This window comes from Triturus cristatus, chromosome 4_1, assembly GCF_964204655.1.
Source record: "Triturus cristatus chromosome 4_1, aTriCri1.1, whole genome shotgun sequence".
In the NCBI taxonomy this organism is placed as follows: Eukaryota; Metazoa; Chordata; class Amphibia; order Caudata; family Salamandridae; genus Triturus; species Triturus cristatus.
The window spans coordinates 1,056,022,776-1,056,036,781 of record NC_140585.1 but is presented as its reverse complement, the minus strand read 5'-3'; positions in this window follow the sequence as shown (position 1 = coordinate 1,056,036,781).

Here is a 14,006-nt window from a genome sequence, read left to right as displayed (position 1 = left end):
TCACCTTCCAGTATTCGCTCTTTCCACCAGTTTTCTAATGGAAACCGCATCTTCACCCTGTTTAGTGTGGAGCAATCACTGTCTAACTTGCCAACTTGTTCAGCAGAAAGGACCCAGTCAGTTAGGTCCGGGGAGGTAGAGGCTAACCATTTCATGTAGATCTCCCTTCTTGCCAATAGAATCAGCACAAATAAGAGTAATCTTTGTTTTTTAAGCAATTTGATACTTATCCCTTTATTCATGGAGATGCCAAAAATAATCAGCGCAAGGCTTACTTTGACTTCTTTACCGAGCATCTCAGCTAGAGCTTCACCCACATCTTGCCAGAAGGCTTGAATCACGGGACATTGCATGAACATGTGCAAATCATCTGCCAACTCTAGATCACGTTTAGGATAAGACTTCACTAGTTGTTTTCCCCACCTTATATGTTTTTTTGGTGTCCAGTAAACTCTGTGCATACTCAATAAATGTTTTTTCCTCAAAGATGCAGATTTCACAGGTTCATGTAAAGTCGACATAGATACTTGCCAGAGATGGCAGATCTATTTTCCACAACTCCTCCGGCAGGGTGAAGTCATCCTCATTGCCTTGCACCATTCTCCAGTACCCTTTGGTCATCTCTTTCTTTATGGGGAGCTTTGTTGTAGTAGATCCTCCCACTCAGCATCCCCCCTGCTGACTTGTTGCAATTCACACGCCCAGCTGGGCCGTTGATAGCTTTTGAATCTGGATAGGCTGCCTGCTTTTATTCGTGATAGATCTTCCCAAGATATCAGTCTGCCTCCCTTTTCACAAACTTTTATAAACACTGCATGTACCCATACGCTGTCTTTTTTGGCATAGATTGTCATAGATTGGAACATGAGCCCTGTCTGTGAATGGTCCTTCCCCCCTTAGCAGCATTCTAATGTTCTTAAACTGGAAAGACCAGTAATAACATTGGAAGTCTGGGGCCGCTTTTCCACCCCCATTTATTTTTTTAACTGAGTTCTTTCCAGGAAATTCTTACTCCCCTAGAAGCCTGGATAAGACTACTCAGTTAACTTCTTGATCCAAACCTTACTGAATGAAAATGGTATTGCATTCAATACAAATGTAAATTTCAACTGGATAAACATCTTTATGATGTTAGCCCTCCCAAAGATCGTCAGCGGGAGGCATGCCCATGTCCTCAGGAGCCTCTTACTATTCATAAATAATTTCTTAAGATTTACTTGAGTCATCTTGTTCAGATCGTGTACCACCATTTTCCCTAAGTGTTTGATTTCCTTTCTTAAGGAAGGGCTGACACACAGAGTGTTCTCAGTCATGATCTCATTATTTTATGGGTTCACTGAATAGCGCGAAACCTGGAAAAAGTACTACAGAGTTTGCTGAATGTTAGAGTATGAAACTGCTAAGTTAGGCGTACAGACCATAAATAATCGGTGTATAGTGCCACCTTCCTCTCCCAGCCATTACATTCAAAAGGTATAATGCCTAAATTCTCCCTAATCCTTATCGCTAATGGTTGGATGTACAGGTCGATCAGCAAAGGCGACTGCGGTCAACTTTGCAGAGTCCTTCTCTTTATTGCAATTTTTCTGGTCAATCTCCCACAGGAGAACATGGAGGCTAGCTGAGCATGCTGGCCAGGCACTCTCCCTCTAATGCCTTCTAAAATGAGCGATGTAGATGTAGGGAAACACTTAATTGTGTTCAGCAGGGGTGAAAGCGCAGCTGGAGACAGGCATATGATGGTTAGAGGCATCGCTGAGGTTCAGTGGAGCCCCTCCAGGGAAGAAATGTTGTGGCAGCAGTGGCGTTGTGCTCTGGAGGGAAGGGGCACAAGGGGTCCGCAAGGATCGATGGGCCTTGGTACAAAGTCCCTTCCATGGACGGAGAGGCAGTGGAACAGTGGAAGGGACAGCACAAGCTGGCAGCTGCATGTAGCTGCATGAGATCTGATGGAAGCACCATGACTGGAGCGAGTGTGGACAAACAAAGGAAAATATTATGTTGAGCTACACGTGAGTGTGATGCAGCAGTCCACAGTAGTCAGTGGCACTGAGGGGACAAAGGAGGTACCTCCAAATCCAACGGAGCAAAATAATTCAAAAGGAAAAACGTCAGTGAATACTGTGGCAGTGTATGGAAGGCAAGGAGGGGCGAGGGACAGATACTTGTTATGAAACTCCAAAACAAGGTCTGGGTCTTTAGCAAACTCTGAAAGTAGGTGATTACTGACCCACCCCATCGCTTTAGAAATTGCTGCAGTGGCCGATCTTGCAGCTGGGAGCATGAGTATCCCAGATGCAGAAAATCCAGCGTTAACCCTACTGTCTTTCAACAGCTATCAGAGTAGGGAAAGAGCAGGCAAAGCAATTGGGGGATCAGAGGGGTGCACAGAAAAAAACCCTGCATAGTGCAAAGATAACCCCTTCCCTAAGGTCTTTTTTCAAAGTTCAATCCACAAAGGAGTCAAGCTACCTAGCTTCAGACTCACGAAACCTGTCCAGTGTGAGGTATAAGAACATACCCACTATGGAGATAAGAGACGGGCGAGTGTGAGAGCACCATAGAGGGGTTAAACACTGAAAATAGATTTCAGAGTTTAGCAGAGTTGGACCAGGACAATGTAAAGAGAGCCCAGAAGGACACATCACTAAACCCTTTAGGGCAGGCAGGGATTGAGAGGTTGCAAGCAGGTCTTATGGAAGATGTAAAATCTAAATTTGCAATCTGTGAGAAGAATCAAGCGAGTAAAATAGGCACATGTGAGACACTGGAGGGGAAAATGGATGTTAATACAAAGGATGGACATGTTAGAGGTTTCTCTAGAGGCGATTAAGGGAGAAGTGAAGGAAACCAAGAAGAGATCAGTACACTGAAAAAAAGTGAGTACCCCATGATAAACTGGAGATTTTAGAGAACAAGGCTAGGCACAGTAATGTGAGATTGCTGAACATTCCGGAGGGAGCAGAAGGGGGAAGATATAAAAGGCTTTGTGACAAACCTAGTCTTATAGTTTATTCCATCGTTAGACTCCAATGAATTCAGACATTCATAGTGTACGTAGAAACCCTTTAAAAAATGCTAGGAAGATGTTGCTCAACTTTAAATTCTACTCCCTGACAGATTCTTGCAGTGGCACTAAAAGTAGGTAGCTTTAAGACAGAAAATAGGTCCTTCCAGATCAGGTCAGACATTTCAAGGGCCACACAGGACTGGCAATGGGAGCTGGGGAAACATACACATGACATTCAGGTGCTACAGCCCAGCAGAGGTTTCCTGAAATTCTTTAAATATGTGGGAAAATTGCATACTGAACCTCAGAGAAGGGAGGTGTAAAACTGAATTAAATACATCAACGCATAAAAGCAGTAAGGATGGCAGAGGGAGAACTCTAATGGGCATAAGGAGAGTACCCAATTTACTAGATGGAAGGGTTCCCCAGGGATAATAGGTAGAGGGGGGCACAACCAAGTGGTGTGAGGTAGATGAGACACTGGATGGGATCATTAGGGGGAAAATACAAAACAAATCCTCATGTTCAGCTAATGATTACAAAAAAATCAAGAGAAGATGGCGGCGGACGGACGCACAAGAATAGTACCTCAGTCTACAAAACTTATGGGAGTAAAGGTAGGGGGTGATAGAGCAGTCACCTTGAAGCTCTTATCATGGAATGTGAATGGGCTGAGAGCAAAGGTAGACGGAGAAAGATCTTTGAGCAATTAAGGCTCATGAAAGCCAATCTAATAATCCTACAAGAGACTCACCTACTGAGAAAAGAGTGCAGAGAACTACTAAAGGGTAAAAAATCGATTAGTGATTTTGCCTGTGTGGATCAGTCGTGTTGTGTTAAGGGAGTGGCTATCTTCATTGAAAAATCAGTGCAGGCTGCCTTGGGAGAATATATAGCAACGCCCTGCGGGTGGTGGCTTATAGCACAAATTCAGATTTATAACATCTGGTATGCAGTAGTAGGTTTTTATGGCCTAAACTCTGATGATCCTTAACCTCTCCAGGATTTATATTGACAACTGTTGAAGCTCTCAGTGCCAAAGGAGTTAGGGGAAGATGTCACCGTAATACTCAATCCTGTTTTGGATAAATCCAACTCAAAGAAAACAGTTAACTTCTGAAGGATGGTAGCCCAGTGAGACCTCTGATGAAGGAAATAGACTTACGTGATGTATGGAGGAAGAGGGTGTGAGGTGACCAGGTTTTCACTTTCCATAGCAAAAATATGGTTATTTCTCCAGAATCTACTTCTTACTTTTAGACGTGAGAATGGTCAATAGAGTGAAGATGACGAATCACCTCCTTGAGCACTTGTCCGATCACTCAGCAGTTAGGCTAGACTTGCAGCCTCCGAGACGGGCCTTGAATTCATTATTGATTGCCACAAGGATAATCTTCCAGTTGAGACACAATAACGAAGGTCTACTTTGAAATGAACAAAGGGTCATCCCCTCTACACATAATTTGTGACACCATCAAGTCCTTCATTAGAGGGAAGACTGTAAGTTTAGCGGCCTGGAAGCGTAGAGAGTCTAAACATAACATTTCTGACTGGGAGGAGAAAATACTAGAGCACAGAAGTACTGGAATATCCAGGGTTTCATGCAAGACCCATCTATGCTTAATATCAAGATTAGGAAGGCAAGGGAAGAGCTGGCTAACCATCTGGATGGCATTTGGCACAGAAAATGGGATGTCAGTAAGTTAGCCCACTATGAGTATGGGGAAGAGTGCAGTAAAGCTTGGAAAACGAAGGTGGATAACACAAAGAATGTTATCAGGGGATTGAGGATGGAGACACAGGGGAATGATACTCTGAATAGCCTGATATAGGACAGGCATTTGCTTTTTTATCAGACGTTAAATACTGAGGAGTTTGAGGTGTTGGATGAAGAATTCGAGAATTGGTTAAGGGAGATGTTGATCCCTAAGCTTGAACGCACCTCAAAAGCAGCTTTAAATCAGGAAATATAACACAAGAAGAGGTGGGGGCGGCAATCAGGCAGATGAAAAAAGGGAAGGCCACAGGCCCAATGGTCTCCCTAATGAGCTGTACATAGATGGGAACGTACCGCTGATAATTTAAACTTTTGATACCACAGAGGCATTTGACAGAGTGAGCTAACCCTTCTTAAATAAAGTGATCAAACATAATTACTTGGTTGAGGTTTTGTCAAGAGCAATTCCATCAAATTTTTGGAGACCCGACTGCAAGAATCATTGTGAATGGGATGTTGACCAGACAAATTGCAATAAAGAGAGGGACTCGGCAAGTTACCCAAGTCCATGTGTGATGTGCTTTTTCAGTTCAATTTTTTCTTCTTAGAATTGTGGCACTTGTAGTAATTTTTTGTAGCGCAATCAACAAGACTACAATTCCCTGACTTCAAAGAAAAAATGCAGTTTCAGTTCATTTTTTTTTCTTTCAATTGTGGCACTTGTAGTCCTGTTTTATAATGCAATAAACAAGACTACAATTCCCTGAATTCAAAGAAAAAATGCAGACTAGAGCAGCCCATCACGCAAGGACCTTGGAATCTTGGCGGGGCTGGCCCCTACCAGCCCCATTTTCATGTCCCTCACTTTATCGAAAAAACATGGATCGATTTTGGAACAATGACTATAAAAACCTTTAAGATGATTTATGTCAATGATATAGTTGCTTTTTACATTTTTAAAGTTTTACTTAATGTTTCATTCACTAAAAGTGTTGCTTTTTCCAGCATGTTGTGTTTCTATAATTGCGCTTGTGAAGTAAAACACAGTGAACTGAGCCACCTGTAAGTGAGTGAGAGTTGAGTCCTGATTGTAGAAGGATTTTTATCTTAAGCTAGGATTGAGAGCACTGAGATTGAGGCTGAAGGCAGTGCAAGTTTCTCACAGTTCCTGGCCTCTATGCAGAACACACAGAGAAATAGTCATGTGTGCCAATGGTAATTGTGACTCTATCTAAAAGTGTTTGAAGAAGGTACATAGCTGTCAATATTGATAAGGCAAAAGTAAACCAGAAAGCTTAAATAATGTGGGGAGAAAAGGGCATATCTAACAGAGTGCAAGGTTGCAGAGGAAAGTGGTGTGAAGGGAAGAAGGGGAGTGACTGAGGCACTCCAAAGGCTACTACCCCTTGCACAGACTTAACTAATGTTTATTTCACAATTTCATATTTTCAGGATTGAAACATTTTTCATTCTAATTATTCTCAAGAAAATCATTGCTGTTTCTCACCTGCCTGATACTGCTAATAAACATTGTCAGAGCCTGATTTGTTTTACTTGTATGTTATTGTGTGCTATGTCTCGATGCAATAGGCAAAACCTCAGAGAGCCACCAAAACACTGCGCGGGGTAATGGATTTTAGGTTACAAGATGTTTTAAGCAATGTCCCTAATTACATAGGACAAACCTCTTGGAAAGAATTCCTGTTTATAATTCTTAGGTCAGGCCCCTTTAAGAGACCCCCCACTTTTATATCCCACTTAAAGCTCTTAAGTCATCCCTCTTTCACCCACCACCTGCCAATTTCTGTCCCTTTATCTCACTCTTTCAACGTGTTTTTCATTCCTGCTTTCTTTCTTTCTCAATGTCCTCATATCTTTTACTTCCCCTTTCCATTTATCCCCCTTTTGTGTTTTTTTATTCTCTTGTTCTTGGTCAAAGTCAGATATGGAAAATAAGTGCCACTCACCAAAATGAGTGTTAATGGGCTCCACCTGCAACCACCAGCTCAAATTGAGCACTGATCACTACTCTCCTGCAGCGAAATCAGAGTACAGTTTATTTTACTACTGCTGAATAATTGAGGGGCATCAACACATCCTGAAGCCTATTCATGAAAGCATTTTAAAGTAGTACTATTACATGCCTTTTGAATCTACCACACATCATCAAAAATTGGAATGATATGGGAATATTCGGGTCACATTCATATACAATTAGTACGACAGAAAGGGAAAGAAATGTGTCATCCTTCTACTTTTACTAATAGCTTGTTGCACATTTCAGAACAGGTTCACAAAGGCGTGGAAGAGTACATACAACAGTATTCCAGTAGGACTCTTTAATGACTCTAAATGCCTTTGTGATGTGGCCCCTGTGTATGTGTCTAACCACTCTTTTAACTTAGAGGTACATATTAAGCTGCTCTTCTGCTACTGTCTCTCTTTAAACCCTTGATTTTGTAGCTCCTTTGCCACAGAACAGCTGTCGGTTGCTCTATATCCTCAAGCTACCATTTATCAGAAAATGTTTCTTTATGTGCCTCTTTGTCTACTAGTTTAGTTCAGCACTTACATGGTTCATTGGAATGTGCCCAGCATCATCCTTCGCTCCCTGCATTGGGTTTAAGTCAGGTACATCAGATGGATTGTAATGCAGGCTCCTGTGCTTTTCCTATCCTTAACGGGTGCAAATGTAAGATTCCCCAATGGCAATAAGCTCAACTGCGGTTCAGAGGAACATCTCAATCAAGCAGGTGGTAAAACTTCACAGTCATCAGTGATCTGTGTTAGGGGTGAGTCAGTTGCAGTGTCTAGAACATTTTCATATAATTCAAATACTTTCTGAGAAGTAATCTAGGAAGTTCATGCCATAGTTTTGGTACGAGGTGCATGATCAAGTTTCAGTTTCTTTTAGTGCTGAGACCCTTTAGTGTTCACAATTTGATTTGGTTTGAGCTTTCATTGAAAATGTTTATTTACACTATTTTTTATATTTTGTTTTTTTTCTTTAGATTTTCTAGCATGGATTACCTATTGATGCGCTTTCATTTGTGAATCTAAGGAAAACGTGTTAATTATTATTGCTGATAGTATTTCTAGTTCTTGGATTGTAGCCCGCTGTTATCCAAAGTCTAAATTAAGTTTTAATAATGAATGCAGTATAAAAATTGGTGAGAAAATCTCAGGTGTAGCATGAGCTAGTTGTTAGGTCTACTGCTTCGGACAGACCTGGGATTGTGGCAGTTTCCAATCAGAAAACCAAGGAAAAACTACGGGGCATATTATCAAGCCAGGCGATAAAATTATCCAATCCAATCGATGCCCATATTAGATGTGAAGGACATCTAACATGGGCTTCAATTGGAATTCCATAGAGCATATTATCAAACCCATTATCGCCGTTTTAGCCGCAGTTTTCTGACGCTAAAGCGGCGATAATTGTATCGCCTGTCTTGATAATATTCCCCTACATTTGTAAACGGGACATTTTGACAGTTTCACTGCTCCCTCAACCAATTTTCCTAGAGCCCTGAATCATTTTAAACATCCCCTGGTTATGCACTTGAGGGCAGATTTATCAAGAGTTTAAACATTTGATTAAGAGTTTGTGCAAATGCAAATTCACACAAAGTGTCGCAAAGCAGCACAAATTCATGGTTTCATATTCACTTTTAAGCACAAAACTTGTTTTGTGTCAGAAAGTAGCTCTTTTTGTAGAGCAAATAGCTATTTACGATGTTTATTGCTACATTGCATAAAGGTCAACTTTCCAGCACAAAAAAAGTTTTTAGGGTGGTAAAGTTAGAAGGTCCTACTATAACATCCATGTTTTTTAATGCAAAACCAGTTTGAACTTCTCCCAACATTTCAAAAATCGATTTTATACTTTGTAGTTGTTCTCCCCCAGCACAGCACAGAGTTGCTGTGTTGAGTTGTGCTTTTTGTGCAATTCTGCCCTATATTGACAAATGTCAATAAGTGCATCTTGCACCTTTCCCCCTTTGTGGTCCAAGAGAGTTTCAAGCCTGAGAAAAATGTTTTTTTTTTCTCAGCAGAAGTGCATTGTGAAAAAAACATAGGGGGATATTCACAAGGATCTATCGCCGAGTTAACAGCACTTTATCGCAGCCAAAGTTGCGATAAACTTATCGCCCCAATCACAAGCTGGTGTTAACATCCCACAGCACCAGTTTACCCGCGATAGTAGCCGCAAAAAACATCACCACAGATGACCCCTGCAACTATCGCTAATGAGATACAGAGTAGGCGTTCCCGTGCCAAAAGCCACGACAACACCACACCTCAACATTCTCAACGACCAGCCAGAACTGCGATAAGAACACAAAACAGGCAATAAGGTGCGTTAGCAGCAGAAAAATAACACCTGCTCTGACCTGGTTCAAAGTCGGACCACAGCCTGCACCACAAAAGGGAGCCCAGCCCAGAGCCACACCTGAAGAACAACAGATGCACCCAGGCAAATGAACATGCAGCCCGGGGGGCCTAAAGGGCAACAACACCCGCCACCATCACCCCCAGGACCCCCCCTCCCCGGCACCCTCCCGACCAAAGACATGCCACATCAGCTACACCTCAACATGTACAAACTCATCTGCATTTTGTCGCACAATCACAACTGGTGACATGCATGTGTCGTCACAAAAATGAGCATCACGCATTCACTTTCGAAGCAACAAATTAAACTTTATTAAAATGAACACTGAAATGAAATTAAGACACATGGCGGCTTCCCTCGGGACAATCCATAGATCACAGCCTGCAAGACAAAAATCATGAAGAGAAGGTGTGTCCTGCGCACATCAAACGATAGAGCGAGAGCGAAGGAGAGAGAGAGGGAGAGAGAGAGAGAGAAGAAGAGAGGCGGAGAGAGAGCGAGAAAAGATGAGAGGAGGAGAGAGAGATAAGAAGAGAGGGGAGAGAGAGATAAGAAGAGAAGGAGAGAGAGAGAGAAGAAGGGAGGGGGAGAGAGAGATAAGAAGAGAGGGGGAGAGAGAGAGAGAGAGAGAGAGAGAGAGGGAGAGAGAGAGAGAGAGAGAGAGAGAGAGTGCCGACCCTGCGCACCCAGGCCACACTGCTCAACTGCTGCCACCGGTGTGTCTCCAACCACTTGCTGGTATGTATTGCAGTTCACCAGGTCACTCATCTGAGACAGACCCGTCATCTGAAACAGAGTCCAGATACAAGATTGGCACAGCACCCAATATTGCACAAGACAACATCGCCTCCCCGCCCATGCACACCCAGGCAGACGCATCCCAGCCCCTCCCGCCGCCCATCGGCGCATGCTCGCTCATGCACACTCATGCCTCACTGCTCACCTTCCGCAACCAGCGTGCAGACAGGAGGTCCCATCACGTGCCGCTGCAAGCCACAAGCCGGGAGCCCGCGGACTTGGCACCCTCCACACCATGCAGCCTTGCTCCGCAGGCCACCAGGTCTCACGTTTGGTGCTGGGTCTTGATTACTCCATGGCAGAGGACATACCAGTGCACCCGGCCTCATCGCAGGCTGCACACCCGCTCAGCCCAATAGGTGCCACTAACTCTGGGATCCCGGAAGTGATGCCACGTGGCGGAAGGCCCATGCTGCCCACTGGCTCTGGCCTACACTGCGGTCCAGCAGGGCACACAAAACCTGAGCTGTCCGGACCGCCGGGATGGGGCATCATTGCAGGCTGCACACCTGCTCAGCACTTAAGGTGCCCCTACCTCAGTGCACCCAAAGTCACCGTCCTGTTGCGGGGTGCCTGTGCCAGCCGCATAGTATCGGGTGCCACTAACCCTGTGCACCTCCAGTCAGCGCCACATGGTGGTAGGCCCGGGAAGGCCGCCAGACCTTGTGTGCCACTAACCCTGTGCGCAACAACTCATAGGCCCTTTATGATTGAGAACCGTGGAGGGTCTGTCATCCAGTCACCACTGGCAGAGGGGAATGTGACGTTGTCTGCCCCTTATGTTGGCGGAGTCACATGGCCTTTGACGCCTGTGCCGGATGGGTGTGGTGTGTGTGCAAACCTGCCCTCAGGGAGTGGCTGTGACATGCTGACAACTAGACCAGTGACTTGCATACCACCAGCGAGTACGCCTGCGACGGTTAACAATGAGGTCCCCCCTCGGAGCGCAAGCGGAGTGGTCTGGCTTGCCGTATGCTGGACCGGCGCAGGGCTTGCAACAATGACTTGTGGGCTCTGGGCATGGTTCAGTCCATGTCTGGACATGGAAATGACTGATGCGTGTGTCCCTGTTGCAGTGTCCAGGGCACCCGGTACACAATATTCAACGTAGCACCCTCTGACTGGCATTCCACAGGATGAGCATCATTGACGCAAGGGAAATCACTGTACTTACATTTATCCACACATTCATACATGAATGATGAAAGACACAACACAGCAGTGCGTTACTGGATGTTTATTGCACATCCAGTGCAGTCTTGCAGCTGGAGCGGTACAGGGCAATGCCAAGCACACTACACAATAGGGGCCCGTGGAGGACTATCCAGAGTCCATCCGGGTATGACAAGTACTGTGGAAGAGGAAGGGTACAGTCCGCAGTTTGGTCGCTGTGTCATTGGTCATCAAAGATGATATGGCAGTCCATGTCGCTATCCAAGGTGAGTGCATCGGAGTGTATCGGGGGTCAGTGGAAGGTCATGGGGCCATGTGGGGCATCAAGTAGAAACAGGCCGGGTGGCGGAAATTAATGCTAGTGCCTCCTGATCACAAACCCATCCACGTCCTCGTCCCCGGATGTGTGCTCTGCCCCACCTGTGGGTGTTGCAGTACCGGCTGAGGCACTGTGTGCCACTGACACATCAGGTGCTGGAGTGGATACGTCTGCCGCACTATGAGGCAATGGCACACCAGGGGGCGGAGATGTAGATGGTGTGGGGGCAGCAGCATTCATCATCACCACGCCTTGTGGCAGCAATGCCATGATGAAGATCTGCAGGGCATGAAAGATCCCAGCTACATTTCGCTGGTGTACAGCGGTGGCTGACATCGTTTCCGCCTCCAACTGCACCATGTACTCCATGAGCGTCCGCATGTGTGCCAGCTCATGGCTGGTATCGCTGGAGCCCCTCTGAGCAGACAGATGTTCTTCTCTCCATGTCATGACTCCAGTGATGTCAGTCAGGGCTCGTTGGAGACCATGGAGCGGGCCTAGACACCCATGGATGGCGTCCAGTTTGGTAGCCATGAGGTCGAACCCCACCCACACCTGCTTAGCTGTCTCCCTCTGTCCCTCCAGCACACGGCGTTGGAAGGCCGTGTGCTGTTCCTGGGGGTATTGGGAGACTGCCGGGGCTGTGGGTTCCTCCCTGCTGGGTGGTTTTGGGTGGTGGGTGGGGTCTCCTCGATGCAGCTGGTCAGCCCCGATCCTGGAGGTGAGTCGCAGATGATGTCTAGGAGGGCTTGCGCGTTGATGCTGGGGTTGTCCTCCTCATCATCAGTGAAAAGTGACTGGGACTGCTCTGTAGGGGCTGTTGGCAGTGGCCCTGCAATGTGAAGGCGATATGGTGTATTGCAATGTGTCCACATGTATGTAGCCGCATGGTACATGTTGACATTCAGACAGCATGGCATTGTACATTATGACAGTCTATAGATCTGGGCGATGACCCAGAGTCATTGAGGGTGTGCACTGTGCTCTGCTTGATTGTGCATGTGTGTCATCATGGCCATCTCCACCCATCCCCCAGTACCTGGTGGCCTCTCACCCTGTTGCGGTTGCGTTGTGTCCTGTCGAGCAGTGTCCGCCCCCTGACTTCGGCCACAGTATCCACACTGATGACTGTCAACACCAGCTCCTCCATGTCATCCAGCACGAGCTGTGGAGCTGGGCCCCCACCTCCAGTCTGCATTGCTGCCTTCTGGTTGGCTGCGATTTTCTCCTTGGTCTTTCGCTTGATGTCATTCCATCGCCTCTTGACCTCGTCCATTGTCCTCTTCGTCTTCCTCTTCTTCTTGTCCTTGCCCTTCCCTGTCCCCGAGGTCCCAGGCTGGTCGTCCGGGGTGCTTGTGGGGTTGCCCTCGTCCTCTGCACCTGCTCCGGCTGCCTCCATGGTGCTTGGGTGTTGGTCAGTTTGTGTTTGGGTGTTTTTTCTACTTTTATGGTGATTTTTCCTGCCTGCCAGGTGTGTGTTGCAGGCCTGGCGCTGCTTATTGCTGATTTCCTCATTGCGCTTTGGCCCATCGCAGGTTTTTTTGCGTTGGGGTTTGTGTTTTTATCTCCGTCGGGCTGGTTGTATCACGGGCATTGGCCGTGGTTTTGGCAAACTATCGCATGGGGCCACCTTGTTGTGAATTCCACATTGACACAGGGTTATTTTCCCACGATAGGCTGCGATGTGTAAAGTTGTGTTAACATTATTTGGTGATGTTTAGCACACGTTCTTGTGAAAATACCCCATATTTTTTTTAATCTGATCCCATGAACCTTAGCACCACACATTTTAGTGGAGAATAAACATAGCAAGCCCATTTGTACTATTTTGCTGGTTGTCTAAGTGTTAGTGGAGCAAATCCATTACCACCTCATTATTGCTTCTCATCCCAGTCCTAACTATTGAGGCATTGATTCTTTGCCAACACCCTCACAATAGGAATAGACCTAAAACCTTTCTTAGGGCCTCATTTAGGAAAAGTGACGCATTGATGCGTGAAAACAGCGATGCGTCACTTTTCATTGCGCCATCCTTGGGACATGCTGGATGCGTCATATTTACAGTATGATGCATCATTTTGCTAGGAGTTACAGATACATCAGTATTTCTAAGGTAACAGTAGGTGCAAAAATGACTCATTGCTGGAGTGTGTCACAAAAGTGACGCAACTCCATCAATGGGTCATTTCACATGGGCAAGTCCCATTTCAAATGTGCCTGCGTCAGTCTTACGCCTGCTGTGGGCCAGGCATAAGATATTGACGCATTTGCGTCCTATAAGTGACGCAGTGAAATCTCATAGATTTCCCTGCGTCACTTCTACAAGGCTTACGTGCGTCAGAACGCCCACCCTGCATACATTATACCTGGTGCATCTGCCTAGATGCATCACTTTGTAAATACGACGCAACATGGCTCATTTTTAGGTCTCGCTGAGCCCAGCGCATGCGCTGGCTCGGAGAGACATTTTGTATATGCGCTTTTTTAAGTGCTGCTTGCTGGTCTAGCGCTTGCGTGCATGTGAGCGTGCACGCGCGCAGCCGCCATGCGCTAGGCCAGCCAGCAGCACTCAGGAGAGCGTCATCGCGATCAC